This window comes from Alligator sinensis, unplaced genomic scaffold (genome assembly GCF_000455745.1).
Source record: "Alligator sinensis unplaced genomic scaffold, ASM45574v1 scaffold693_1, whole genome shotgun sequence".
NCBI lineage: Eukaryota > Metazoa > Chordata > Crocodylia > Alligatoridae > Alligator > Alligator sinensis.
In genome coordinates this window covers 2341763-2367612 of record NW_005841987.1, presented here as the reverse complement: position 1 = coordinate 2367612, position 25850 = coordinate 2341763, and the positions used below count along the sequence as shown (strand labels likewise).

Here is a 25850-nt window from a genome sequence, read left to right as displayed (position 1 = left end):
GTTTAGGCCAAGCCTAGCCTGCCCACCCTGAAAATGGAGGCCAGGGGGGTTGTGTGGGAGATACAAAGCATCCTGGGATGCTGGGGGACAGTGAGTTAACTGGAATCTGGAGGGGATTTGGAACAGAAGTTCAATAAACTGATTTAACCTAAATCAGATAAATCTGATACTATATCCATCCATCCATCTCTAACCAGTTTCAGCCATTTTGAAATGCACTGAACTTGTGTTATAGATTTGAACTGGTTTCCTATCAGAAGCCAATCTATATCCATAACAGAACAGAAGTTTGCCACACATAGACTGCCACCCCTGCCAGGAGGGCAAATTTGTATTCTGTTTGCTACTGATCTAAACTATGCTGCTTACAGAAAACCATGTGACTTAGATCAATTCTGCCTCAGGCTTTTTGAATGTTTGTACCTAAAAATTCCTGTCTGGTCAAGCCTCTCTTGGTCTGCTATCTGGTACCATGTAAACCAGCAAAGGCTGTTCCATGGTTGGGTTGTCAGCAACTAAACTGGCTGCCCCACCTGGGCTAGCCTGCATGAAGACACCCTGCATGACTAAAAACAAGACCTGTCAAAGGGCAGATTGTTACCAGATTGGCCCATCACTTTGGGGTGTGCTCATTTATTTGGGATATGTTTCTAGGGTCTCTGTAATTCTGTCAACGTGCTGCTTGTGTTACTTGTGTTTCTATATGGAGCTGTATCTCTCCCTTCGGCAAGTCCTCACCCCCAATGGAGCTATTTTTAAGGGTAGAGGGTAGAGGATGCCAGCTATGGACATGCTGTAGGGGAGGGAGGCAAAGTGGAAGAGTGAGGACAGCTAGAGCCCTACCCCTACCTGCCCCAACGTTGGTGGCTGTGATGGGGAGGGGGAACTGTTTGGGAGGGTTCCTTAGGGGAAGGAGCTCCTGGGGGGCACAAAGGACTGAATGGGGGGGATAACAGGCACCAAGGGGCTGTTGGTAAGGAGGGCCTATGGAGTAGAGGGGTGTGGTGTGAGGCAAGGCTAGGGTGCTATAGGGGTGGAAGGTTGTGAAGGGCAGATGGGTTTTAGATCTTAAACTAAATAATATAGTCCTAGGCCCCTGGCACATTAGTAAAGCTTCTAGTTTCTTTTTAATTGGAGAAAAAAAATATGTGTTGTGTTGTGTTATGTGATGATGCTGCAGAGCAAGTAGGGAAGGGGAAGTAGAGAAGGAAAAATACACCCAGTTATCACCAGTTTGACTATAAAAGTTATTTACTGCTAAGTATATGAAATTTATAATGGTACTAGTAGTAATAGACATGGAAGGAAAAACAAACAAAAAGAATTACAATATTACCCTGGATTAATTGAGTATTTGGGGAAACTTAACTCAAGCTTAACTAATAAAATTCAGGTTCAAAAAGTTATGCCTAGAAAGAAAAAGAAAAAGAGAGAGAGAAAGAGGAAGAAAGACAAAGAGAGAGTGAGAGCTGGGATCTAACTGTTCCAAGGCACTTGGGTGATTTGTTGACAAGCAAAGTTCCCAGCACTATCGCTGAAGGGAAACGATCTGTTTCTCCAAGCTTCTTGAGAACAACTGTGGATGGTATCAGAGAGATTTTTCTCTCTTGAAGCACACTTTGCTGCCCTACAGCTTTTTTATGCCCTTAGTCCAGCCTCTTTACTGCATTCTTTTAATTGTGTAAATCAAGAGGGTCCCAAGCCATAAATGACAGGGAAAATTCTGTTATATAAACAGTTTCAATTTAAATGAATTACCTTTTTCAGTGACAAGGGGTTATCTGGTTTGGATCATCTCAAGAAACTGATTAACAACCAGGAAAAACATAAAGTTTTAAGGAGTAACCAGACACCTAGGAGCCAGCTTGAAAATATTATGAATATAGAAGATATACTGGAAGGGATACCACATTGCTTCTTCTCAGATGGCCTAGCTATGCTTGCCCTGTGAAGTCAGCATCAGTGTTTTGTATTTTACCTGTTGTGAATAAGCCTCAGCTTAGCATGACTTTCAGATCTTATTGTAGTCCTTTAACATACTTAAGGGGATTACTTGGAGGGTTCATAAACTTTGTGGCGAGCACTTCCACCAGTCATCCCAGGAAAAGTATGACACCATTTGTGGTCAGGGCTCCAATGGGCTGGACGCTGTGATGAACCCTTAACCATTGTTCAAATGTCGCCCATACCCCCTCTGACTCAGTCTCTTGACTCAGCATTCCCTAACCCAACAACCGAGTTTAGTCAATCAAGTTTAAATAGGCCTCCCATACTGGGACCAGGGAATGTAATGCCCGAGATGCCTATTAAACTTTTCTTCTGCTTGGTTCTGGTTAGATGATGGGGGTTTGTGTGGGGGCGGGGAATATAAAAAGTCCTTTGTAAGTCCAGCAAGCTGGGTGTCAGGGCTCCCTCAGGAACACAGAGCTGACAGGTAACAAAATGAGGTCACTGCAAGCCGACGATCATCAGCCATACCTGGAGAGGACATGGGTGTCACTCTGCCCAAAGAATCACCAGTGATGCAAAGCAACTCAACTAACCTAGGAGGGCTGTTACAGCATCTAAGATTCCCCAACGGTCTCAGCAGCCTTGGGACTGACTTGACTTGACTTGTTGATTTCCATGGCTGGGTACTTCTCACTGAAAACAGTTTGTTAACAATGGTAATTAGTACCTGGCTTTTCTGTGGCACTCTAAAGTGTATACAAATGCTAACTAAGACCTTCTGTAAATATGGTGGCATATTCCATGTGTTGAAATTTGTATAGCAGAAGTCACTAACTATAGCTTTTTAAAATTCTTCACCTTCGGTTTTGAATAGTGAAACAAATGTAACCCCCTCCCTCCTTTTACATATGCAGTATATAGTTAATATGGTATCTGTAATGTGCCCCAGCATTTCATATTTAAGTAGCAGAAGCTATGAATATCTTGCCAAAGTAAAATTACAGTTTGGTGAATTATTTTAGATGATTTCCCCCAAAATCTAATACTAAGAGTTTTATGAAATGAATAATACTGAAAGTTAACATTAGGTGTCAGTATTTTACATATTATTTAGTGAGAGAATATCAAGTGGAAGAGCTACTGTATAAAAATGAATAATATAGACTACAATTCCAACACCAAGTTATCATTGTTGGAGTAAAATCAGAAATAATTAGACACTAAAATAATTAATTGTATACAACCCAAATGATTCTAGCTTCTTGTATCTCAGATTTAAAATTCAGTATTAAGTACTACTGGATTCTAATTATGAATAGATTCAATTCCAGGCTGGTCTGAAGAAATTACATTTTTAAATTAAACTGCAAGATTGCAAGGGTCTTTGGATGCAGGAGAAAAATATGTTCAGGTAGAATGACAAAACATCTAGGAAATGAAAAAAAGGATTAGTAACAGTATTGGAGAAGGGGATTCTCTCTGTTATCTGTCTACACAACTTACTTTTATTTAGGGCTTTTTAATTATTGGGGCTCACATCACCTTCAAGTGCTGAAAGAAACAGGAGAAGAAGAAATTCCAGATTTCACTTTCAGAACTTTCCCAACTAATTTAATTGGAGTAGGGAGCAGAGAGAGGGCAAAGTTCGCCAAACTGGGGTTTCAGGCTCCTGAAATTGTGCATCCATAAAGAATGTATAATGGGGCGAGTCCCTGGAGAGGGCTGCTATTTGCTATAGCAGCTCCAATCCTCTGCTGTATCTTGGCTTCAGTAGCTACATGTGCTTGCAAGTGTGTGTGGGTGAGTGCATGTGTGTGTGTGGCTCTCTAGCTTTACTATAGTCCACATGCACTGGCTTTATTCAATGATCTTTGCTTAAAGCAGAATGTTCTGAGATACTAAGACAGCTACATAAGGCTATGGCTGGCCAAGAATGGCAGGTTAACAAGAGGGTGAGAGAAACATGGTGTTGCTAGTTGTGTTGGTGTATTTCATACAAAACCCTGCAAGATTGCAGTGTAAACACTGTAAGGGAGTTCTCAAAGAGAAGGATGTGAATCATTGGCATTTTGCTGAAGTTTGGCTGGGTATGTGGTGCTGTCTCATCCCCATTTCCAGCTGCAAAGCAAACTTATGTAATTATTTCTGCAGAAATGAGCTCAGGAAATAAGAACAGTTTAGCCACAGCAGCATGCCGGCTGCAAAGTCCATGTGAGAAGCAGAATGTACTAGCCACCACTGAACTCTGCTACCACAGTTGTAGGGATGGGAGCTAGCTGCTCTAAAGCTAGCCCGGGTTTGTCTAGACTACACTAAAGTTGGTGTTTTAACTTCAGTATAGACAGACTCTTAAAATCAGTGCTCCAAAGGTCTTGAGTGTCCTACCTTGTGGAAATCTCAGCCCTGAGCCGGGGACCTAGGATCCCTGTGTAATGCATGAGGAAGGCTGAGTGAGCTACACAGATGCCAACAAGTTGAATAGAAGGTCACCCTAACTGGTCAGTAGGAAATTTCAAGGATAGCAGCTTAGACCTAGGCCTAAACAGAGATAGGTACTTAACTGCAGGAAGGAGGGACGGGAAGTCCTTTCTCTGCTCATGCTTCAGATATATAAATGTTCTTGAGGTTAGCACTATGTCAGTCCTTTTGAGCAGAAAACAAAAACGAAACCAAAAAAATCCACGTGGAAGAGGCCAATGCTTTGCCACCTCCTCCGTCATCCCCCTACCAAATAACCTAGTTGGAGCATTCACCCGAGATATGTGAAATATACAAAATCCTCACTCTGCTTCATTTGGATCAGGGATTTACACCAAACTCCATCTCACAGCAAAGTGCCCTAACCAAGGCTATCTGCATCCGTGAGCACTTACATACCTTTGGAAATCTTGCCCTTACCCTGCATACTGAAGGATATTGGTCACTTTTTTCAACAAGCTGAACCATAGATTTCCACTTTAAGCCTAAACTTTTGTCAGTATTTGTGAAATATATTTACAGGGCTTTTAGCATTCATAAATGAGTAAGTTTTAGATCAGTAATTCATACTTTTTATATTCCTAGTTTTTATTACCTAAACTTACTCTTCTAAGCATCATTTTATGTTTCCAGTTAAATATAAGTGAAAATTGATTGGGGTATTTCTCAGTGGAATTCTATCTTTATTTCATCATAATTGCTTCATATTTGAATAATGACAGATGAACTGCTTCATTCAATTGCAGTTTTAAGGCTTTGAAGTCACAATAACAGCAAAGGATTTAAATTCTGAAGCCATTATTATGGCAGGGAAGACATCAGGGAAAATGAAAACTTATGGTGGTGTAATTTCCCAGAAAGAAAAGTATTTCTGTGACTACACATCTTCTTTTCCGGACAATTTGCTAACCTTAGGAGAATTCACTAAATCTCAATGAAATGACCAGCTGCTACTATGTCCAGCAATCCAAATGGCTTCTATAGACCCTAACAAAAGGTATTATAAATGTTGACTGACAGTCCATATAGTAAATAAACTTCTCTAGGTTATTTTGAATTGGAATCACATGCCAGCTACAAACAATTCAGAATTCTGTGCAGCTACAATACTGTATTTCACCAATAAAGAGTTCATTAGATCTTTTTTTCTCTCTGACATTTACATCTAGTCCTGACTACATGTTAATACTCCAAGGTATGCATTTCAAAGTTCCCTTTATCTTTGCATTCAGTTTTATGCAATTAATCAAGCAATATGAAATAGCTTTAAAAATAAGGAACAAATCCTGAATTTTAAATATGTGTCCAAAAAGTTGTTACACTAGAATTTGATTGGGCCAGATATTGTCTAAGTGAACTTAAACATGGTTTTATTTTGTTACTTGATTTCACTGTAAGATGTTCAAGACATTGTCTTAATGTTAAAATATGGTCAAATCATACACCCAGAATACTATTTTCTCCTAGGGGGCTACATCAAAGCAGCAGAGGCATAGAAAATCATTACTTAATATGCTCAAAATGACTCCCACATGGAATAAGATTTATACAGGCTCCCAGAATGTGCATGGGAACAAGCAACATGGAAAAAAATCCAACTGAAATAAAAGAAAATGACGTTCTTATCTTTGTGGGGCCAAGTATGCAAAGGTATGTATAAAAACCTCTTCAACTATTTCTTAGTTACAAAGCACATCCTGAATTTTAAAGAGGCACATATCAAGAAAACTAAGATGCCACCACAACTTAAAAAGTAATAACTTCCTAGAGCAGGCCTTCACCCCAGCCAAATTTACAAAGGTTGATGACATTTAGGCTAGGGACAGAAATTATACATAAAACAGTATAAGAGATTGGGAACTGGTTCAAATCTGTACCACAACAGAAGTTCAGTGCGCATAAACTGTTTTCAAAATGGCTGAAATCACTTTCAGATAAATATAGATGGATGTAGTCTCAGACTTAAGGTGAATTTGATATCTTTTATTAGACCAACACGGCTACAACCTACACCCCTGTATCAGACTTAACTGATTTAGGTTAGATTGGTTTATTTAATGTCTGTCCCAGATCCCCTTCAGATTCAAGTTAACTCTCAGGCCCCAGCATCCCAGGATGCTTTGCACCTTTCCTGTAACCCCTGCAAATGGCTGCATTTCCAGAATCAAAAGCGAGTGTCTGTACACTTGCTTATTTGTTCAATCTATGCAGCTTAGACTGACCTGCAAAGATTGAATCAATTCAGCTTTCTGCTTTTTGACTGTCTGCACTTAGCCATAGAGTGGTGCCTTTCACATGGGCTTTTTTATAGCTACCAACACGTTTCCTTTAATTTAACGAAGCATAAGTGTTATGCGTGCACAGCTTTTTGGAGTTGGTCATTTTCTCACTGCAAACAAGATTTTTAGGCTGTAAATAGATGCCCCATTTGTCCCAGGATTCTGTAATGTGCATGTCCACTGTCTTGTTTTAAGTTCCTCTGAAGTATGAGGAATAAAATGTACTAATGTTTTGTTTTTTTCCCCCAGGACATGGTTGTATACATCTGTAAGGTTACAGTCTTATATGATCTCCTACTACCTAGTAGTAAAACACTGTAATGCACCTACTGTGGCAGTTACTAACCACAAAGTAATCAGTCATCTGCTTTCTCGGGACTCTGGTAGAATTTACATTAATAGATAACATTTAGGTGAGATTCACTGGTGTTAATGTTTTGTATGGAACAACCATAAATAAAAATACTGTAAGAGCTGAGGTAAGTCAAATACAATGGGTCAGTATATCTTTATGTTTATTTTGAAGGTTATTGAAGGGCAAAATAAGGGTGTGAAGTCTTATGGAAAACACATAGTAGTAGCCCAGAGTGGAAGTAGAAAGATGCTAATAGAAAAGACTGTGGAGAAGAGAAAGGCAATATAAAAAAAAATGTTAGTCTGTAGTCTCCATGTATTGGATCAATCAAAACCCCAGCTGCCTCTGTCACCTTGAAAGTAAAATCCATAAAAAGGGGCCCTGGAAAAGCAGACTGAAAGGAGACAGTGTAAAGATAAATCTGTGAAATCAAGAATAATAGATTTGGTGTGGGGAGCCCAAGAAGGCCTACTTACCCTAAAGAGAGAAGAAGCATTACTACTGTGGGTACTGGTTTGACATAGGGTCATAAGCAGAGATCCTGGTTTTCCCTGATAAAAAAATCACAAATTCTCTTTAAAAAAAAAACAAATCTGTGATTAAAATGAACAATCCCCCCACAGCCCCCCTGGTCCCACTGGTGCTCCTTGCCCCCCACTCATAGCTCCTGTTCCCCCAGCCCTGTGAGAGTGGGCCCCCATCTGCCAGGGCTATGAGGTCAGGGACCTGGGTCTGCAGCCTCATGCCCCTGGAAGGAGACAGCAACTGCTGCAGAAGACCAGAGCCTGACTCCCAACCCCACTGCCTGCTTCCTGTGGGCTTGGGTGGGGGAGTAGGGCTGGCTCCTCACCATGGTGCATACTCCCAGGAACCAGGGGGAACCAGTGCCCCCCCAAATCTGTGAACAGGGTAGGAGCTGTGTGCTTCCCACTGTGGGCTTGAGCTCCTGCCCTACTGCCCTCCCCCATGGCCTCCTCAGCCTGGTGGGCGTGGTGCAGCACTGCAAAGAACAACGGGGCTGCGCAGGAAAGCTGCTTGCTGCATGCTGCCACCCTGGCAGCATGTCGAATGTGTGCAACCCTGTGCCACTGCCCCTGCTCCAACCACATATGCAGGAGACACATTGCCAGGGCAACATGGAGCTTGCAGTGGCAAGCAGCTTTCCTGCATGGTCCCACTGTTCTTTGCAGCGCTGGGTTGAACCTGCTGGGCTGTGGAGGCCCCGGGGGAGGGCAGCAGGGAGGGAGCCTGAGCCCTCACTGGGCAGCATGCAGCCCCCGCCCTGCACACAGATCTTGGGGGCACAGGTCCTCCTTGCCCCCCGGGACTGCGTGCAGCAGCAGGAAACTAGCCTCAACCCCTCCCCCCGCCACCTGGATGAGCCATCCATGGTCCTGTCCTGTTCCCCACTGTGGCCCTGGGCCCCAAGCCCCATGCACCACGCAGCTGGGCAGGAGCCCCAGCCCCTGCCCTGCCCAACTCCCTTCCTCCCTCTGTATGGGGACCTCAATTCCCCGCCCCCTCCCCACACACTTACCTTCAGGAGTGCTCTCCAGGCTACCTGGCAGCCATGTGCCCTAACATGGTGCACATGGTGCCCACTGCCTGACTACTCTCCTCCTGCTCCCTCCCAGCCTGTTGAAAGCTAGAACTCTGCCAGCAGTGAAAAGAGAAATCCATGTTTGCCTCTGGTAAAAAGTAAAATCTGCAGTTTTTTCCGTTTTCCCATGGGAAACAGAAAACCGAGATCTCTGGTCATAAGACAACATACTATGGTGGCTCCTGCCCAGACATAGAAGGATGAAACCTAAAGTGGAATGATTCTAAACTGCCTCAGAAGACACTTGCTTGAAAAACAAGGGAACTCTCCTTTAGCAAGAGGGATTAAAGAGCCAAATGTGCCCAGTTAATTACTGAAATAAATAATTACGCTGCTTTCTTCTCTGTGGATGCATCTATACATTCATCAATGTGCTTTTGTTACTGCACATTAAGTTTAGTAGTTGGTTAACCAAGTACTAAATCAATGAACAGTCACTCATGCTACTATGCAGTAGCACTGGCGCACAGGCTATTTTTATGCTTACTGCACAGTAGCCTAATAACACTGTGCAGTAGCATATTAGCATGGTTTTTGATGAGCATGCTACTGCACAGTGTTATTAGGCTACTGTGCAGTAAGCATCTCATGTAGATGAGCTCTGTATGTACTTACAGCCTTTTGAATAGAACAAATGTACACATAAGATCACTGAGTGGAATATTCAAAGGTGTTCCTTTGAAGCACAAAGTGGGTGGGAGTTGTCCTTGTAAGCGCCTTTGAAAATCTTATCTTTCAACACTAATCATAACATTTATATGAGAGCAGCCACAGTTAAGTAGTTAGCTACAAATTAACAAACCTGTTGTTAACTGAAGAGGAACCCAATATATGAAATCTCACAGGCCAAAGCAAGAATGAAAAAAAGTGTGTGTGTGTGTGTGTGTGTATGTGTGTATGTGTGTGTATGTATTTGAGAAACCAGTAGATTAAAAAGGAAATGCCTCTTCAAATTCAAATTCGCAAATTAAACTAATTAGCCAAGGATTATGTTCTCTGTCAGGTATTGATGAAAGCTAATTTTGCATTTCAAGGCTCTGGATTTAAAAAAAAACCAAAAAACTTTAAAAAGCATATATCAAGAACCTTAATTTCTAGTTTTCATTACATTTACTCATTTTCATGGACTTTCTTATTCCAGCTGGCAATGAAAACTTAAGTATCAATATACCAGGAAAAGTCCGGAAATACTGTAAGAAAAAAAATTGCTTTAATCATGTACTCCCCAACTCAGATGATAAAGCCTATTATCTTGAGATTTTTCAGAATAGACAATGAAATGCTTAGCAAACCAGACCAAAAGAAATCTGGAAGGTCATCTTAAATCTACAGCTGATCACTGTGGAGTTCTTCCTTTTCATATTTAGCTTCTAATTTATAATGATGTTCATTAAAACAAATAACTTTAATGATTTTTGTTTTCAATCCAAATAATCTTTTAAAAGTAACTAAAAAATATAGTATCTGATAAATCTTTCCTGGAAAAAGATAAGTCTAAATTGACTGAAAAGAATATTTTACCATCTGGTTGCATATTTTATGTACACATGCATATATGTGTGTGTGAACGTATGTGAATGTGTTCTTTTTCAGAGACCTGTGAGATTTGCTTGTGTCTTCCAATTTTTTTCATAGATATAGAATATATAAAACATAGTTTATTTTCATCAAATCAAACATTTAATGAAAGCTAAGGCATTAGCTCTGAAATAAGGCATCAGTTTTTCAGGGCTATATATCCTTTGAACTTAGATGACATTGTCTCAGAGGACAAGATGTTTGATGAGTTTTATACTTTAAAGCCTCTAGTAGGAAAAAATTAGTCCAGAATCTTTTTTTTTTTTTTTTTTGAATGGGAAAATATCATTCAGTCTTCAAAAGATCAGGGAAAAATTATGTCATTTTCTATTTCCCTTAAGTATCTTTCTTTCAAATGCTTATATTGGAAGAGGTTCAACAGTCATGAATTTAGGGGCTTATTCTCCCAGTGATTCATGGGGGATTTATGTACATGATGCCCTGAATATTGAGAAGAGAAAAAATCTTTAAGACAGAAGGATAATGGGATCCATTGTCAAATTGTTCTTATAAAATAACTGCTGCCTATATTTAATCTATTCATTTAATATAATGAACTTAAATCTATGTCTAAAGTTACAATAACTATTATAGACACACACACACACACATATGTATGTATGTATGTATGTATGTAGGTATATCTCATGTATATGCATGCTACATCAAATCGTAAGGACAGTTTTGCGTTCATACCATTGTGGAATAGTGGTAACCATTACCTCAGTTTAAGGCTGGTGGCAATTTGGCTTTACACTCCTAGTTCACTAAGATACTCAAGCATATGCATAGCTTTGACCACATGAACAATCACATGCATAAAGTTCTGTGCAGGCTTAAATACTTTTTATAAAAGCCCCATTTTTCCAGGAAATAAAAGCTCCATGTAATGTGGGCATCTGTTTCCCTCCAAGGGAATGGAGAATCAAGTTCCTACCAACTCTATTCTAAAGCAGGGCTGTCCAACTGGTGTTGTGCAGGCCACATGTGACAGGTTAACATGCAGCCCCCAGGGGCCCACCCAGCTGCTGCTGGCCCAATATCTCTGGCTGCAGCAGGAGTTGTAGACTCTGGGCCCCCTTCCCTCCTTTGGCCTCTGTATGGCATGACTCAGCCCATGGTGCCAGAGAGCTGGCAGCTCAGAGTGCCCATTCAGCATGATGCCACAGGGGAGTCTGCAGGGAGCTGAAGGTGAATTAGGGTGCCATGCCATGCCATGTGCCATCCTGTTCTGAGTACCTGCTGGGAAGAAGAAACAAAACAAGCATGTTGGATCCATCCAGATGCACCAAAGAAGGTGGATTCAATCTGCACTAACCAAACTCAGAATACAAGGAGTACTGGGGACAGTGAAGCTGGTTAGCAGCTTTTTCACTGTGAAGCAGCAATGTAATGTGCAGAGTGTACAGAGTGCAGAGTAATGTACATAGCATGATTTTTAACATTTTTCCTTATAAGGTTTTCATTTGTTGTTCATTTTCTATTGTGTGGCAGACATACCAATTCAGCCCGGCATGTCCTGGGCTCGGAAAATCCTCATTGTGACTGCTGGAGCCTGTCCATCAATCAGGTAAGGGCTGGGCAGAGCCGATCCCACTTTGCAGGCAGGTCCAGCAAGATTTTGGGGGCAGGGCCTCTGAAGCGAATAAAAGGAGCCGTGTGCCCAGCACACAACAAATGTGTTGGGGGACAATGAAGAAAGAAGGAGCTAAGAAGAGCTGGGGAAGAGCTGCCCAGTAAGTGAAGCAGAGCCCAGAAGATCCCCGAAGACCCTCCCTCACCGGGACCAACACCTCAGCCCCATCGGTACATGTAGTGGCGCAAGTCTTGGGGCTGCTCATGGCAGTCTGGGTCTGCACCCCTGGCAGGTGGCTAGGGAGCAGTGCTAGGATTAGTGTACAGAGCCCAGACCGTGGGAATCGCTCGAGGCGGCTTGGGTCTCTAACCCCTGGCACATGGTCAGGAGTGCGGTGCAGAGATCACTGCACAGAGGGTCCAAGAGCAGACTGGGACTCTGGGAGCTGCTTCAAGGCAGCTTGGGTCCCCAATCCCTGGCAGGCAGCCTGGCTGCCAACACGGCAGCACCCTCCACTGGGTCCAGGAGCTGATTGAGCCCCGGTGTCACATGAGGCGGCCCGGCCCTCCAACCCCTGCCATAAAGAGTGAGCCAAACGGTGCACGGGTTGGTGCACAGGGCCATGAGCAGACCTCAGGATGGGAGAGAGCCTGGGCAGTGACCAGCCACTGTGCCAGCAGAGGCGCCCGTCTCACGGAGCCAGAGCAGCCCCGCACCACCAAGGTCGTGAGTATTGAGAACAAGGATATCCCACAGGGGAGGGAACCCTTGGGAGGGAGCCAGAAGAGGCCCCTGTGAGGTAGGCAGTCCTGTCCCAGCCAACAAGGGATTGGAGGGGCCTGGAGAATCGTCCTCTTTTCCCCTGGTAGAGTTGCAGCCAGGCTTCCCCTCATTGAATGGGGAGACCCTAGCATAGTAGCAGCCACAACACCTTGCTTACAGAAGGGTAAGCAAGCACCTCACATTTTGTCATTTGCGTCTATATTTTGTCATTTGAGGTTTCACAGCTATATGAGTATAAGTGTATTCTTATCTTTGATTTCCACTGCATACATGACAATGTAAATGGTCAATTGCATTTATCCCTGTTGATGTGCTGTGTTTACCTGTGTTTACCTATACTTACCTGTTCCAGATCCTTTACTTACCTGTGTGGGTTGAAGTCTATAAGAGGTATAAGTCAAGTATATAATATCGTCCTGTACCACTGAATAAGTGATTATTTATATGTAGATATTAGCACTGTGCGAAGCTTTAGGTGCTGATTCAATTTGGAGGAGATTCAGCCTGATTTGGTGGCCGAATCTCTGAATCCAAATTGAATCAGGAGACCAATAAAAATGTCTGGATTGATTTGAAGCTCTCTGAATCAATTCACAAAAGATTTGGAGAGCTTCAGAGACTTGGGCAGTCCCCACTTGACACTTCAGGGAACTGGACCTGGATTCCATGCCAGTAAGTAGGATTGGGGGGGCTAGAGGACCATGAGGAGACCCCCACCAGGACCTATCCCCTGCCTGCTTCCCCAGTCCCCCTGACTTAAAAAAAAAAAAAAAGCAAAAAAACCCAACCCCCTACACTCACCAGCTGCTGCCAGGCAGGGGGGACGATCCCCACTGCCCCTCCATTGCTCCACATTGAATGGGGTGGGGTCTGCTATGAGCCCCCACCCATGGCTGTCCTGCCCAGCCCTAGCTCCTGGTTCTTTTACAAAAATTAAAAAGCCTCACACTCACTGGCTGCTGCAGCAGCCATCAGGGCTTCTGGGGGCTTGTGGCAGTGTGCAGTAGTGGGGGGCAATGGGGATTGCCCCCCACCTGGCAGCAGCTGGTGAATGCCAGGCTTTTTTTTTTAAAGAGCCAGGAGGCTGGAGCCAGGTGGGGCAGGCATTGATGGGGCTGGGACAGTAGGTGGGGATGGGGCCTGTTTGATTCAGAGATTCATCTGATTTGGTGGTGGCCAAATCTCTGAATCAGATTCAGCTGAATTGATTTGGGGCAGTGATTCGAATCACCAAATCGAATCACTGTCCCCCAAATCGGCCTGATTCTATAGGGAACTGAGAGGGAAACTGTGCAGTTGAGAGCTCCCTCCCACAGCACCTCTGCCTGCTGACAAGTCCCCTCAATTCAGAGAGGGGGGTACATATCCTGGATATGCCCAGGCTACCGTTGTATTTGTTACTGTAGTAAAAGATAAATGTGAACTTTTTTATTCATTATTATTCAGTGCAGAAAATGTCATGCCAAGTAACCCACACAAGGTGCTGCTGGTTGTGTGTATACGTAGTGAACCCAGAGCAGACGGCATAAACTTTACACCAAAAAATGGTGCCCAAACAGGGACTTTGTCCCAGTCACAGAGGTGTCCATCCCTGTTCACTGTTCCTAATAATCCTCACATTCTCAGTCCAGTTAGCACAGGTTGAATTCACCTTCCCTAGTGCCTCTGGATGGATCTAATGTGCTTGTGTTGGTTTTTTCTTCCCAAGAGAGGCTCAGAAAGATGCACATTTCTCTGGCTGAGAGAAGTCAGTCAAATTTTTCTCAGCCTCCTTTAGTTCCTGGGACAGTGGACAGATTTGTTACCCCTCTGCCAGCAGGAGCCAGAGCTCACCCAGCCCTGATCAGCAAGTGTTTTCAATAGGACAGTCCATTTCAGTCTCTCAGACCACTCCCCTCTGCTCCCCCCTCCACCCTCCCAAAAGGTTTGTAGGACTGAGGGTTTTTTTTCCTTCCCCTTGAGCTCAGTGGTACACCCAACATGGCTGCCAACCACTGCCACAACCACACTGAGCATGCTTGACAGCATCTCACTGACCTTCCTAAGATGGACGCATGTTGAAAAGTTCCCACCTGTAACAGAAGGGGGTCACAGCCACTGTATGAGTTTATAAAAGGGTGCTTTTGGCTTTTTATTTTATTTTATTGTGAAAGAAGACATACCTTGCCATGGAGTCCCTCTTGTGGTAGAATCAGGATGATGATAAGAGTGAGAAAACTGCTAGGGCTCAAGCAAGGACGTCTGTGGAGACCCTATGCTAAGGGAAGGAGTCTTAGCCCCCCAAACAGGGCTAGTAACATATATGAAGGACTCTCCAGAAAGAGACCCTCCAGTTTAAAAAAAACTTAGTTTTTTGTTTTTTTACTCAGAAGAAGCAGGGGAACCAAAAAAGAGGGGAGCCTACAACAAAGATAAATTGGAAGTGCCTGTAGAAGGAAGGTTTGAACCTGGGTTGGCCAAAGGATATGTTTTTGCTATATGAGGATTTATGAATGTAGGCCCTGAAAGAGAATATCGGTTAACAGCTGTTGCTGTATGGTGAATGGACCCTTAAAAAGTATGAAGACTGCAATGTCACATTGTGGAGTAGGTAGGTCTAAACTGTACTTTAAATCCCTTCTCTTCCATTTCCTTTCAACGAGAACAACTGTTTAAAAAGCAGCCTGTATTTCTGAAGGTTTGCATGCTGCATTTCATCTTGCTGTAGAGGGTTTTGAAGATAACTGGAAAAAAGTAATAAATTATGAGACTGGATTGTGTGCACTAAGCAGAGGAATGCATAGCCCTGGGTAGAGGGTGCTTATTTATGCCAAGTCAAAAAAGTTTAGAATGAGACTGTCCTGGCTATAATCCTGAGCAAGCACTCTACATAGGCAAGAGAGATGGTGTAAAAATACTCTACGCTATCAAAAAAAAGCCTGTCAGCTTTGAGTCATCTTTTCATGCCTGGTTACAGCAACTTGAGACTCAGAATAGGCTAAGCAAGTGGAACTGTTTGATATAATCTGTAAGAAGTTTCATGAAAAGGAGCCTAATTAGGGATACATTCAAGTATGATTTTGAAGGTACAATTGTGAACTGCTGAGGGAGGGGGCTGGATGAAAAAACTAACAGGAAGTGTTTGCTTCACCTAGCTAGAGGCCCAGGAAGTGAGGAGGAACCCAGACTAGAAGATTATGATGCTTAAAAGCCGTAAGGTAAATTCTTTGTTTCCTTCCTGGTTGAAGCAAGCTTAAGTAAACTGTAGTTTGCATGGCAGTGTTGGACCTGTCTGAGGGGAGCTCTGTATTTTCTGGGTTACTCCACAGTGGATAACTTTTCTCCACTGAATTCTGGCTAAATTAGAGACAAAATGTGACTTTTTCTCCTCTTAATTTCTGTGGAAGTCTGCCTATGCTGCCTTGTTCAGAGCAGGGACCTCACTTGGGTTTCCTATGCCCTACCTCAGCAACCAAACTGCTGGATTAGTGCTGATGTGTGGATTAATCTCTTGTTTTGTAATTTCTATTTGGCAATAATCTTCCATGTTGCTGGGTTTTTGGTTATAGCGGTATTGGTGTAAGGACACAGGCAGGCCAGGTTCTTTGAGTAGATGTGATATCTTTTATTAGACCACATGAGTAGCTGGAAAAAAGTTCTTGGCAAGCTTTCAGGTGCAATCACCCTTCTTCAGGCATCAGACCGGCAGAGACTCCCCAGGCCTGAAGAAGGGTGACTGTGCCCGAAAGCTTGCTAAGAATTTTTTTCCAACTATTCTGTTGATCTAATAAAAGATATCACATCTACTCAAAGAGCCTTGCCCACCTATTTAGCAATAATGAATATATGGGTTCATGTGAAACCCTCCAAATAATGGTAAAACTCCCAAGCATAGTTCACTTGGGAAAGGAGGGAATAAAGTAGAGAGGTATCCTTTTTATTATAGGAGACAGCGGAGATGGATGTTCTGCATTATCTAATTCCTGCTTGAAGTGGGAAAGATCCCATGTTACTTTCCTCATAAACTTTGTGCTGAATACACAACTTCAGTATGGTAACACACTTTCCTCAGCTGCCCTCTTCCTCCTCCTCTCCTCAGTTCATCTCTAGTAACACAACCTCTTCTGGGAGCTTCTCCAGGTTTTGGAGATGACAAATAATAGTCTTTTGCCATAGATTAATTTTACTTATCTCTTCTTTCGCTCTGTTTTTCCTTTTCTTCTGAAGTGTCATCCAGACCGTTCTGGCACTACTTGGTGGTGCTTTGTTGCAGATAGGAGCAAAGAATCTGAAGACATGGTACTGTATTTACTCGGGTAGAAGACAACCATGATTATAAGGCAACCCCCACAATAGTTAGATTCTATATATAGAAAATGTATACATTTGTTATAAGTTTCCAAGTATAGTATCTAATTTTTGGAAGTTTGCCTTGAATTTATCCCACTGCTACAGCAGGGAAATAAATCTGGGGGGGTCAGGTAGCCCTTTGTTCTCTGCTGCTTCCCAACTTTTCCCCCTGGCAGCCCCTTTCCCCCCTCCCCCACTCCTTACTGTCAGACCTATTCTCCCTGAGCATATGGAAGTGAGGAAGAATTTTGTCCCCAAAAGCTTGCAAAGAACATTTTTTCCAACTATTTAGTTGGTCTAATAAAAGATTTCACATTTACCCAAAGAACCTTTCCTACAAGTGAGGAACAAATTTGAAAACTGTAACTTTGAAATTAGACTTGGCTGTAGCAATTTTCATGTAGTACCAATGCACGTAGTTTATATAGAATTGATGCATGTTACCTCTTTTTGAAACTACTGTAAGTTTTAGCACAGGTACTCCATAAATACACTTTTGAGAACACTTTTGAGCAGCACTTGGCACCTACATATATTAGTCCAAAGTCAAAGGCTCTTGATTTATCACAGTTCGTTAGGCTGGGCCCTACCAGACTCAACACATGTCAAGCCATGGTGACACTGTGGTTCAGCACTATCCAATATGTGTGTGTACTCCAGATACCCCCCGACAAAGGATCCGTGTTCTAATTTGCTCCCATGACTGGAACTGGGTGTTCTTGTCACAAGTCCTGGGATGCTCCTTGAGTTGCAGCTGAACCCTGATCTAATGTGGGTAAGAAGGTGCTTTGAAGAAAGATTTTTCAAGAAACCTGGTTGCGACCTGGACTAGAAAGCCATCATCATTAATCCAGAGATTAAAATATTGTGATTTAAATGTGTACAATCTATTTGTCTTTTATAAAGGCCCTTTATTTTGCGATGACAAAATACCTTTTTTGGCACTTCAGTACTCCTACTCTAGCACTTTTAGCACTCAAAGGTCTAAAATTCACAAAAATGTGTTTGCAGTGCATTTGAAGTTTGCATGATGCTAAACCATGTCAAAGACAGTCTTTAAATAATGCATCAACATATGCTTGTTTTTCCTTTCTTTTTAGTTCAGTTTTACTATAAAAGGATGGACTGTAGTGCCTTTTTTTTTGTCAGTTGCACCTCGTAAGTCTCAAAGATGCCAGCATATGACACTGGTCTTCTAAATAAATGACAAGATCCTAAAATTAGAGGTACAAAGTCCCAGCTACAGAGGAAGCTGGGATCAATATATACTTTTTTTTACCCAGATAAAATTTTCATTAACATCAGTCTCAATATTACTAATGTAAAAACAGATTTTAAAAATTAGATTTGCTTCCATTACAGAAATGCTGAATGTGAAAACAGAGCAGTAAACCCTGTAATTAGGTTGGGAATGAGAAACACATATTGGAGGATGAGGTGAATCTTACTCTTTTCCCCTTGTAGCTGTAATTGATAGGGCCTACAAAAGAAACCGACCCAGTAAGTTTTAAAAGTTTTCGTGTCATTCCACTATTAGCTTCTGGATCACACTGCCAGATACACCTATATCTGCAGGTTTTGTGTGCTACTGAAATCAGCTTGGCTTGACTTGTTTCCATCATTCGCTATCTGGCCATCTCATAGATAACATTGATAAAGGCAAGAGGATATTTTCTTGTCCATGTTGATGAACTCATGTCTTTTCTGCTTTTTAGTGTTGAGAATCTGGAAAAGAACATTTACCAATTAATGAAGAATTTGGGCAAAAGTAAGATTACATTCTTGCTTTTGAATTTTGTAATGTATTAGAAATGCTTTCAGTTCTCCAGGGAATTTGTGCAAAGCAAAGCTTTGGAACTCTCTTTAGTTTTGTCAACACAAATTTCTTTTACTTTAGAGTCAACTGACTGTTTGAAATTTTTTTTGTGGGAATGTGATGGCTGAGAAGAGCAGCTAGGCTGAGATGCCTGGCACTTACTTCAAGGCTTCCATGTAGCTGCTGCCTGGATTGATTGCGACAGTAATTAGCATCTAGGTCAAGGTTGCTCAACCCCTAACTCATGGCCACATCCAGCCCATGTAGCCATGTTATCCAGCCCACAGCCAAGCAGGGCAGCGTAGGGTGGTGCAGGGCCAATCAGGACAGTAAAAGACTAAGCATGTCAATGCAGGGTCAATCAGAGTGGTTGATTATGGTGGCATGGTGATGAGCTGGATGATGGCAGGTAACACAGAGCCAAGCAGGGCAGCATGGGCCAGTGGGAGGCCAATCAGGGCATGGAGCCAAGCTGGGTACTGGTTTGGTGCAGGGCCATGTGGTTCAGCATGGGACAGAGAGCAGTGGCACAGGGCCAGGCAGAGATCCTGGGGTAAGATCCTGTCATTCAGGGCTCAGTCAGGCCTGTAGACTGGCCTCAAGTCACTTATCTGGCCCACAAGACCAGAAGATTGAGCATTGCTGTCCTAAGTGATACCCAGTGATATACATTCAATTAATCAGTTTACTATATAATGGAATGCTGTCCATATCACCTTAGTCTCCTTAGCAGAGACTAAGAACTGAATTAAAAAAAAAAGTTGTGCAGTTCCATCACCATTACAGATTGTGCCTAAGCTTTGCCTTAGATTGATAGCAAAAAAAAAAAGAGAAAACTTCTGTCTGCCTGAGTTGACTACTTTTTTCTGTGCATAAATATTAGACTTCAGTTTGTAAGAACTTCTTGTAAATCAGTATCCTCAAACAATTTTAAAATATTCTACATGTTTAGTCTTTGTATCCTGCTGCAGTATCCTGCTGTTTTAGCTATGATTTCTGTACATTCTGATGCATAACATAGCATATATATCATCATCCATTGTATGACCACTTGAGTAGCCGTGAAATGCAGATAGGGAACAAAGTTTATTTTCAAATGCCAGATATTGGAGTCTAGCAAGGGCTGAACAATTGAGCTACCGCATTATCTATTTCAGGTAATGTTTATGGAGTTTTGTTTCCTGCTTAGCTTACTTAAGGTACGAAGAAAGTTTGCATTATGACTAAATTGGTGTTACACACATTTAACATGTTTTCAGCCTTCCAGAGATCACACAGGAAGCCAGTATGCTACAAGTTTAAGCAATATGCAAAGCTACCATCCTTTTATAGCATTTTGGCACTACTGACATACTGTCAACGGGATGCTAAGGGAATTAGAAGGAAGTAATGTAGCAGAATATGCAACTGTTTTACACCATACATTTAACATTTTTTAGTCTATTTCACTAAAAAGTATCATATATCCTGTTAATCTAGGTTTTGGATACTGTACCATAGACACTCCCTATTATATATCAGCATTGTGATATTTAGTTTACATTTTAGTAATACAGTGGATGTAACAAATTCAATTTTGCCATCATGTAATGCTAATCTACAGGTATTTACAACATAAAACAGATTAAAACAGCTATTGTAGAAATACCTGAGAATTACAGTTGTATTGTATTGTCTAGAGCTAGGATTGATATCACAAAATAACTGTTTTGAAAAAATGAATTCTAACTATCTGTCACTTGCTGTGGATCAGCTTTGTGCTGAGTTTAAGCACTGCTACTTTTAAGCATTCACAGTTGCCCACTTGTTAAATTTTCAAACAAGTATGTTCATGTTTGCTCTCAGACACCCATCACACTTCATATGACCTTCCCATAAACCTCTGTAAAGCTATTTCATTTTCTCCTTCAAATTCCTTTTTTACAACTCTTATTTAAAATCATACTTCCATAGTGTGATAGGTATGCTGCTGGTATGCTAAGCCTACTGCTTATCATACTGACCAAGAAAGACATGTCTTTTTGTCCTACATTTACTGTCCCATCTGTTGTCTCTTGTCTCCTGTGTAGTTAGGAGCAGGGACGCTCTTGTGTGTGCGTCTGTCTATACAGCACCTAACACAATGGGCTCCTGTTCCTTATATGGTCTGGGCCAATGAACAATGACACATCTACACTTGATATTACTCACCAATTAAATTACACCATACACAAGCATAGCTTTATCCCTGATTCTTCTAGAGGCAATTCTATACCATATTGGGTGAAATAATCCTGGTGAAGGGGGTTATATCAGCTGTCCACTCCTGTTTTCTTTACACTGATAAAACAGCTGATTACACCGATATAAATGTATCCTGTCTTCAGGACTAAGTCTCCAAGGCACTACTACTGCTGTCCTTCAGCAGCTATAGGTTCCTTCATTTTCTTCTGTGACCCCACACTACTGCTAGTTATCTGTAAGAATGAACAAAATTCCATGTTTAATGTGTTTCTTGCCAAGGAGTCTTCCATTTGTTGCAGCAATTGATAGTATTCTGCCTAGGAAAAATGTCATTCTATGTAGCTATGGTCTTGTAGCTCTGGTCTTTACCCTCCTGTTTAAGGCTCTTCTCAGTTCCATTTCAGCCTCCTTGTCCCTAAAAAATTCACAATGCTGCTTTTATGCCATGACAACTCATTGTGCCTAATTAACATTTCCTCTCCCCCCTCATTTTCCCATTGCCACGTAGCCTTAGAAGAGCCTCCTTCTTTCAGTAGTACAAGTTCACCTCACCATCAACTCATTCAGGCATCGCTGATCACTGGAGTGCTTGAAGCCCTGCCTAACTGGGTCAGGCCAATGGTCTGTCTAGTCTGAAGGCAATCTCTGACAGCAGCAGGAGTGGGTACTGTAGAGAGAGAGCGCTGCCTGTTCATAATGGTTTAGGTGACCTTTGATAGCAAGTGAATAAGCATTTTTCTAAATACAGAAGTATCATCCTTCCTACTGAGTAAAGGAAAGGTACTATGGAGGCAAGCCTGGGAACTATTTATGAAAATTTTCATGGGAATAAAGCTTGCTTTCATGGAGCTTTGAAGATGCTAACTGTACCCTATCTGCAGCCAAATTTACTAATTCCACAGGTTCATTTCACCTGAAAGGCACTAATGTTGATTGTAACAGAGAGAAGCAGCTGAGCATGCTTGCTTCTCAACGAATGTCACAGAAGTTTGAAAAAAAAGTTGAAGAAGCAGAAGTGCTTACCCACAGAAATGTAACTAGCCTGCAGTTCAAACATGCTTGTTTTTCTAGTACATGCTGAATACTGACTATTCTTAGAGTTGTTGCTTTATAGGTCCAACTTAACTGCATGGTAGGTGTTGTGTTTATAAACCTCCATTTCAAAACAGTGCAAGCAGATTGCTGCAAGCTTTTTATTTTAGTACTCGGAGCGTTTTCTAGAAGAAAAGGGAAGTTGTCTCAGGGCTTAGAATCATAATTCCTTCCAGTGTTTCTTTTTAAACCATATGCTTACCTTCTGCAAAGAAGTAAACATTACCCTCTGCATTTGTAGTAATTCAACAAAGAAACTGCTTTTGTACTTTAGCATTTGTCTGTTATCTACTATGGAAGGGTAGAGTGAGAGGTAAGTGACTTATTAGTGAGTTTGTAGACTCCTACTTTGCAGGAAGTGGTTTTATTTTACTTTTTTTTTCCTGCTTTCTTTTTGCCTTTATAAGCTGTGGGAGATTAACCCAAAGGCAGCCTGTAGCCATGTGACCTAAATGTTTTCCGTTTTCTGAAATAGTTAAACAATTGCAGGCTGATGACAGTTTGAGATGAGAAGAGGACGTTCATGATTCTGTAAGTAAGGAGACTTCAGTTAACCTTATTACAGTTCAGACACCTGTTTCTAAACATGCTTCTAAAGATGAATGATGAAATAGGAATGCTTTGTATCTTCTCCGGCAATGTATAGGACTTTTTTAAAGGAGCAGAATTGGCCTGCTGTTCAAAAGAATTGTGTAACCGAGGACATAGTTTGGACCGTTATTGGGGGGCAAGAGTCCCCTGAAAAGTGTTTGTGTGTGGGGGGGGGAACTACTAGATGCTGTTTAGTTCCCTGTTTAGAGGATGGGGTTAGTATTTACAGAATCCAGAAAGCCGTACAATGCAAGTATGAGGAACAGCTTCAGCCTCTTCCACTTTTACTAGCCCAATTTGTTTTTGTCTGCACAAACTATCTCAAAAGAGGTGAGAAGAAGGTAGGCCTTCTTGGGGGTCGGACTCGATGATCTGGGGGTCGGACTCGATGATCTGTTGAGGTCCCTTCCGACCCTCATCTAACATCTATGCCATTCATCTCCCTTTGTCAGCCAGAAGAGATGGTAGGAAATGGAGAAAAGAGCATGATACGTCATTCAAAAGCTTCGCTGACATTTTCAGGGAATTCATTACTGAATTATCGTCACATCATTCATAGCCATGCACGAGTATATTAATATAGATAGGACACAGGTGTTTTTAGGTTTAAGTTATATTATTGTGAAAAAAAATCTCTTCCTTTTCTACACAGCGTTTCACTATGGTTAGTGTTAGGAGAAGCTAGTGTAGATTGACCAAACGGATGATATAACCTGCCCACTCTTTTGGTAATTTAGAATTGCTCAGACAGGGGTCATCTAGAGGTAAAGTCTCTCCTCGGACTTCTGTTCAGACACACTAGTCCAATTTTAGTCCTCTCCCCCCTGGTCTGGACGTGTCTGCAGTCCTCATGATATAGCCCTTAATTGCTTTTAGGGAAAAATAAACACAATGTTTTAATGAAGGTCAGCATATATTTTTATGAGGCAATATGGTAATGTTTTATGTATCTCTTAAGTTTCCAGTTACACATGCATTGACATAAGTCATGCAGTCACTTGTGAACTGACTTATCACATGGAGTAACTTGTTTATCTTTTGAAAATATGGGTCACAGTTGAAAGAAAACATATAAGGTTGAAGTTCATCTGAAATGTGAGTGTCCATTGTATTGTTTTTAGGGGATAAACCTTGTGTTACTCTACTACAATGACAATACACATTTCCTGAACTTTTCGAAGAAAAAAACAGTTCTGCAGATACAAAATCAGTGAACACAAGAAGCAAGGAAAGTAACCATAATATAGTAATACTTTATACATGAGTCTGTAATCTTTTCTATGATATTTAAACATTTTATTCTTGGACATTTGAAAATGAGTTTTGAGGTTATGCTTAGGATCATGTTTTTTTTTTTCTCCCAACCCACAATGACTTTCAGCAGCTGTTTGAAAGAGCTGTCTAATATTAAGTTACCTGTCCTCAATGGAAACATTAGAGAGTTCCCCGCAAAATTGTTACAGGCGACATGCAGTTAGATAACTCTGAAATGCCGCAATCCTTTCTAAGAACCACAGAACACTGATTGCATAGAATCAGAGCTCTAGGAGGGATTTCAGGAGGTTACCTAGTATAATTCCTTGCTCAAGGCAGGATCTTCCTCATGTAAATCACCTGTGACAAAATATTTGTCTAACCTACACTTCCATTGATAGAGATTCCATATGCTATGCTCTTCATAGATTTCGGTTTTGTCCTGGAGTGGGAAGTCTTGTTTTGTCTCTGGACTATGGGAATCACTGGATTCTGATGGACTGCCTCCTTTTGATTGCATTTGGCTTCATTGCTCAGATGGCTCTTTGGGACCCACCAGCTGCAATTCTGGTTTAAATGAAGTACTTTGGCTGTCATGCCATTACTCTAAGATTTAATGCTGGTAGACATGGCTACCAAATTTTTAACATTCAGAGATCTGTCTACTTCTCCAGAAAACATCTCTTGGTTCTGGAGGCTTGGCTCCAGTCACACTTGGAAGACAGAAGTCCATCTCTGATAATGGACAAATGCAATTTTTCATGACAGATTTGAAATGTGACAAAATTTGAAATACTGCTTAGCCTCAGTTAGGGAGACGAATTTTAAAGAGAGAGAATCATTAGAACTCTGGTATCATTATCAAGGGAGAGTTGATTCTCCATAATTAAAGATCAGTTCCTTTTTTCACTTTAAACCTTTTGCACTTTACTGCATATTCTCCCTAAACTTGCAACACCTACTATTTGGGCATGTCTGCATGTGCATGCATGTGCTGACTTAAATTTACAGCATAGTAAATTACTGCACAGTAAGCAGGAATAGGCCGGCATGTACATATGCAGGCAACCTGGGACTACATTTTGTCCCAGGTCAGAGCAGCCTGCCATGTGTCCCTGTGGCCACCAGGGGTAACGCCAGCCTCCAGCCACTTGGCTGCCAGCCCTTGGGATTAACTTTAGTCCCAAACTGAAGCCAGGAGAGGTGGCCAGCCAGGAGCCCTAGGCATGGGCTCAGGCTGGTCCTCTAGTGGCTGGACAGGCTCAGCAGGGAGGACCCCTGAGTTACTGCATAATAATGCACCTACACATACGTTACTGCGCAGTAACTAATTGGGTGTAAATTTGGTACCTGCATGATCAAATTTATGCTCAAGTCAGCATAAGTCACCACATGTACTGCACAGTAAATGTGCACATGTAGACACACCCTTTGAATACAGGATGTACGTCTTTCTGCATCTTGGCTGTCGTCTTTGCATTTTATCTTCTTTCTTAATGACTGTCATAGCCAGGATACACAAAACTATCTCCTGCTCAGTGCTGAGAAAACAAAGTTGATACTGGTGGATATTGCTTATATGAAGAAGTTATAATAGAAGGTTTCATTTGTTGAAAGAATTAGTTCAGCAATAGTGATCCAGGTTAAGACTCCCAGGATGCATCTACAAGTGGCCATATGGTGCCTTTGTTACTACACTGTCATTTAGTACTTCCTTTTGGAAGTACCAAAAGACAACGCAGTAACAGCCCATACCGCTCTGTGCCAGCCACGCATGGTTATTTTTGGCCAATACATCACCGTAGCAACGCGCTATAATGAGGGAGCATGTCGCAACAGCACTGTAGCGTCTTCTGTAGACATGCCCCCATTGTAATGTTTAGTTTCTTCCATGGTAAGATAAGTATTATACTTAACACAAAAGTGATTTTTCTAGTGATTTTCTA

At 41.8% G+C, this 25850-nt stretch overlaps 1 protein-coding gene across 3 annotated transcripts in view; it reads left to right on the top strand.

The window, feature by feature from the left end:
- The first annotated feature begins 15150 nt into the window (after positions 1–15150).
- Positions 15151–25850, top strand: part of ARHGAP15 (Rho GTPase activating protein 15) — a 509509-nt gene continuing 498809 nt past the window's right edge. The window contains exon 1 of one of the 3 annotated variants that reach the window (XM_006021329.3): positions 15151–15189. The gene's annotated coding sequence lies outside the window, so the exon portion shown is untranslated. Of the gene's footprint in view, positions 15190–22484; positions 22591–25850 lie in introns of those variants that run through there. The other 2 variants (XM_006021328.3, XM_025201252.1) reach the window with 2 other exon arrangements.